The sequence below is a fragment of the Marmota marmota genome, unplaced genomic scaffold, assembly GCF_001458135.2.
Source record: "Marmota marmota marmota unplaced genomic scaffold, marMar, whole genome shotgun sequence".
Classification (NCBI taxonomy): domain Eukaryota; kingdom Metazoa; phylum Chordata; class Mammalia; order Rodentia; family Sciuridae; genus Marmota; species Marmota marmota.
In genome coordinates, this window is record NW_025999961.1 from 237897 (window position 1) to 243392 (window position 5496).

The 5496-nt window shown below is 33.6% G+C and overlaps 1 pseudogene; it reads right to left on the reverse strand.

Moving 5' to 3' along the window:
• Positions 1 to 4180: 4180 nt before the first annotated feature.
• Positions 4181 to 4383, reverse strand: LOC125616760 (annotated as a pseudogene).
• Between the last annotated feature and the right edge of the window lie 1113 nt (positions 4384 to 5496).

Sequence of the window (5496 nt, forward strand, 5' to 3'; positions counted from 1 at the left end):
ATATATATATATATATATATATATATATATATATATATATATATATATATATATTCTCTCTCTCTCAAAAAAAATTGAGTACCATATGTTTTCTGAAGAAAGAACATAAGATCTAGTAAAATCTTTGGGAAAATTTTAAATTCAATAACAGTAAAAAGGTTGAATAAAAGATGAGAGAGGGAATGATAACACATTGAAGAGTTTTACATTTTGAATCAAATTAGTGTAAAGTAATGCCAAGTTAGGTTTTATTTTGGTGCTAAGTTTGCATCTTGTATGTTTTTCTCGCTCTCTCTTTTCCTCCCCCCTTTTCTTATTTTCCTTCCTTCTTTCCTCGCCCCTCATTCTCCTTCTTATAATGAGTTTTCTTCAATTTCCTTGGTGTTGGTGAACTTTAATAAGATAGCTTCCTTCTTCCTCCCAATATCCAGATTTTTTTAGTGGTGTTTGTTGATGTTGCTAGTCTTTTTTTTCCCCCGTTTGTTTTAATTTGTTAATCTTGAAGCATAGTGGACATCTCCAAATGTAGACTGTTATGTCAAACTGCCTTGAAGTAGGGTGACAGCCTCTTGTATTTATTAGTGAGGGTTGATCAGGTCAGCCCTTTCCCATCTACCAAAGGCTTGTTCATCTGAGTGCTCACATTCACTTCTACACTTAGACTACTCTTAGTTTTCTCAATTGCCTATAAGCCTCCCTTTTGGTAAGCACAGAGGTTCTCATTTCTGTATTATTCTATTAATGTATTATGCATGCAAACTAATATTATACAATATAATATTATAAGTATAGAGATATTGTGGTGGGAAACATAGATAAGGTCCATGTTCTCAGAGTTCTTTCTTTCTGATGGGAAATTCAGATAACTCAATATCACAAAATTTCTGAAGTACTGTGATTGGGCACAATACAGACATCTAACTCATCCTTGAATAAATTAATGGAAGAATAAGAAGTGATATATAAATTCATAAGACATAAGTGGTCAGGAGAAACTAAGAGAATGTTCCAAGAAGTTGGGGAGGCCCTTAAATAAAAGAGAATATCATTTTTGAAGAATATATTTGTTAAGACTAAGAATAAAATACACAAGAGAAGAGTTTAGACAAATACATTAGGAAAGGCTGAGTCTAAGGTTTATTTACTTTTTTGCCATTTACAAAGAGTTTGTTATTTTAAAGAGACTATGTATGTGTGACCAGAATAATTGAAATGATTTAAAGAGGTAGGTAGATATAATCTTGCATCAATTGCAATCAATCAATGCCTGTGTCATTGAACTATAGAGACTGGATGAGTTGGCATACCTTATGGAGTTTGTGGCATAAGAAGAAAATAAGTTTTAAGAGAGAGTCCAAAGAGCATCAGCATTAAAATAGGAAGAAGAGAAATATGAAAGAAAATCTGGGATGGAACAGTCAAAAGGGAAGGAGAAAGAAAGTATGAGGTTTCACAGAGGAGAAGAAAAGAATGTTTTAAGAATAAGCGCTCAGGCTGGGATCGGTGGTGCATATCTATAACCTCTGCAACTTTGGAGGTTGAGGCAGGAGGATTACAAGTTCAAAGCCAGCCTCAGCAACTTAGCAAGGCCCTAAGCAACTTAGTGAGACCCTGTATTGAAATTAAAAATTAAATAAAAGGACTGGGGATGTAGTTAAATGGTTAAATGCCCCTGAGTTCAATCTCCCTGGTATGTACCCCCTAAAAAGGGCCTGGATAATATCCCTATAATAAAATAAGGCCTAAAAGGATTCCATAAGAATAAATTAGTTTTTTTAATCTTCCTTAAGAATAAAGCAGTTAGCGAGGTACAAGTACCTCTAGTTAGTGTCAACAGTGTAGGAAGTGTAAAACTCACACAGAAACTAGCACACCATTATTCACTCAATAGACACTTAAACTATTTCGTCTACCACCATGTATGATAGTTCCAATTCTTTCACATCCTCATTAACAAATGTGGTTTGACTCTTTAATTAAAGCATTCTGATTAAAGTTTATCAGTATCTCATGGTAGATTCAATTTACATTTCCCTAATGACCAATGATGTTGCCATCTTTATACACACACACTTGACATCCATACTGCTGCTTTAATGAACTATTTAGATATTTTGTTCATTTTATTTTGAGGTCATTCCTTTCTTAGTACTGAGTTTTGAGATTTCATTATACTTTTAGTATATGTTTTATTACATGTACATTTGGTAAATATTTTCTCCCCAACTTATAGACTATCTTTCTATTTCTTTAATGATGCCTTTGAAATAATAGAAAATTTACTTTACATAAAAATCAAATGTATTTTTTAAATATATGGTACATGATGTTGGTATTTATCTAAAAAAATCTATGCCAAATTTATTAGTGGTAATGTAAAATGGCAAAAATCACGTTGGAAAAACCAATTTGACAATGATTTAGAAATTTAAACATGAGATCCTGTCAATCGACTCATAAATATTTACCTAAGAAAAATGAAAATATATATCCACACAAATATTTGCTCACATATGTTCACAACAAATTTATTTGTAATAGCCCTAAGCAGGAAATAACCCAAATGTCCATCAAAAGCTAACAAACAAGTTGTAGCATCTTCACATAATAGAGTATTACCCATCAACCTAAAGGGACAAATCATTAACAAAAGCACCAAGTGGATAAATATCAAAAGTTGTGGAGTGAAAGCAGCTAGAAAAAAAGTGAGTGTATCGGGCTGGGGTTGTGGCTTAGTGGTAGAGCACTTGCCTAGCATGTGAGAGGCACTGGCTTTGATTCTCAGCACTGCATATGAATAAATGAGTAAAATAAAAGTCCATCAACAAATAAAAAATATTTTTAAAAAGTGAGTGTATCTTGTATGGTTTCATTATGTAATATTATATAAAATGCAAACTAATTTAAAGTTACAGAAGATCAGAGGTTTTTTTGGGACAGATGATGAAGTCAGACAGGGAGGGATTATAAAGAGGCACAAGGAAATTTGAGGGAATTATAAATATGCTTATTACCTTTACTATTGTAATTATCTCACCAGTGTGTTGATAGGTCAAAAATTGTACACATGTGTTTCAATGTTTGTCACTTAAATCTCAAGAATGCTGTTAAATATTTTATCTGCATTCTAATTTGACAAGTACGCCAATTCAATTTACTAAAGAGAACATACTTCTTGTGATGTGATCAAATCATTCACTCAAAAACCACACATCACCAGTTACATGATTTCCCTGGGTTCACTTGGACTAAGAGAACTTTAAGAAGTGATAAGGCAACTTCAGAAATGTGGTGACAAGATGTAAAACATCTATCATCACATTCTCACACTCTTGAAATCATTGCCATTGACAAAGAGTGTTTCTCTCTGGGTTCCAAGGATGCTTCTAGGAAACACTCTTTACACACATCACACACACACACACACACACACACCTTAATTTTATTTATTTATTTATTTTTTATGTGGTGCTGAGGATCAAACCCAATGCTCCACGCATGCTAGGCAAGTGCTCTACAACTGAGCCACAACCCCAGTCCTAGGAAACACTCTTAAATATACTTTCTTTTCTCCTTTTAAAATGTATTTTTCATGGATTTGGAAAATCATTTTTTTCCTGTTTTCTCTTTTCATAAAATTTTCCCGAGAAAGATAAGATTCTTAAGAGAATTATGTATTGGAAACCCTGAAAAATGCCTTCACATTGGCAACTTCTAAAACATGTTTAAATATTTCACAACTCTTTGGGGTCCTTGGGGTTTCTTAAATATGCTTATTATGAAGGAAATTTCATCTTAATTTTCTTCACTTTTAACAATTTTTTATAAACTTAGCACATCTAAAATCATTTTGAAAGGTTTTGTTGCTCCTTCAAACAAGTCTTTGAACTTGTTTTGCTGTCATTCCTTATGTGATAAGAAGAATGTGTGTTCTAGTTGGGCATGGTGGCACACACCTGTAATCCTAGTGACTTGGGAGTCTGAGGCATGATGATCACAAGTCTCAGAATAAAAACTAAAAGGGGCTGGGAATATAGTTCAGTGGTAAAACTTTACTGGGTTCAATCCCCAGTACTGCCAAAAGAATGTGTATCTGTAGCTGTTATATGAAACATTCTGTAAATGTCTGGTAGGCCCCATGGGTCAACAGTATTATTATTATTTTACATTTTAAATAGAAACCACTCAGAAAGCATTTTCTCCCTGTAACTCTTGCAAAGGAAAGAGAAGAATGATCACCAATGTCAAATGGCAGTTGCAACCAAGCAATATCAAGAGATATTCATTCTTCATTCTCAGGAGAGAGTGCTCCCCCCCCTCCTCATGGTTTCTGGTACTTCCAACTAGTTTTCTTTATTTGTTTGTTTTTTCTTTAGTGATACTGTTTGATTATTTTGTTATTATCATTTGCATATCTACTCTACCAGTACTTTTTATAATCTATTTATATCTTCATCACAGTAGTTTTACTCATTTCTAATTCTGGCCTCTTCTTACATATTTCTTGTAAGCCTGATATGATGGAGAAAAATTCTGTCAGTTTTAACTTGTCTGAAAAGACTATTTCTTTATTGTTTCTGAAACCTAACTTCGCTGGATATAGTGTTCATAGCTCTGAATATATTATTCCATTCTATCCTGGCCCTCAATTTTAGAGAAATCTGCTATTATTCATTTAACATTTCCTTCTATGTTATTTAATATTTTTCTCTTCCTAAGAATTATTTATCTTTTCATTTGGACAGCTTGCTTATTCTGTGTCTTGGACAGGACTGCATGAGTTGAGTCTAATTAGGGTTCTTTGAGCTCTATGGGATCTGGTTTCCCCAACTATCCTAGTATTTGAGAATTTTTCAGCTATTATTTTGTTAAATATACTTTCAATGCCTTTTTCCAACTCTTCTCCCTCCAGTACAGAAGTAATGAAAATATTTGTCCATTGAATGTTGTACCATAGCTCCCTTAGATTTTTCATTAATTTCATTCATTTTTTCTTCATTTCCTCTAACTGAATTGATTCAAAAGATCTATTTTCAGCCAGGATGGTGGTATATGACTGTTGAGAGCCACAGACAAGTCAAGATGGCGCCTGGCACTTTGCCAAGAGGAGTGGTTTGAGAAGTAATGCCAGCGAGCCGTTAAGACGATGGAGATTCCTTAATGACTGACTGCTGTGTCTAGATTATGTCAATTAAGTTAAGCTGTATGTAATTATTAAGATGATGAGGATTCCTTAATGACCAATTGATGTATCTGGATGTTAATTGAAACAAGCTGTGTATAATCAGTTAAGTGTATATATACCTCTGTATTCCTACAATAAAGCGGCTCCCGCTGTATCAACTTTCACAAGTTCCTTGTCACTCGCCCCCTGATTATTTTGCCCAGCCAGACTTCAGCATATGACTGTGATCCCAGCGACCCAGGAGGTGGAAGGAAATCCATCTTTGCTATGAGGGGAAAAAAAAAAAAAAAATATATATATATATATATATA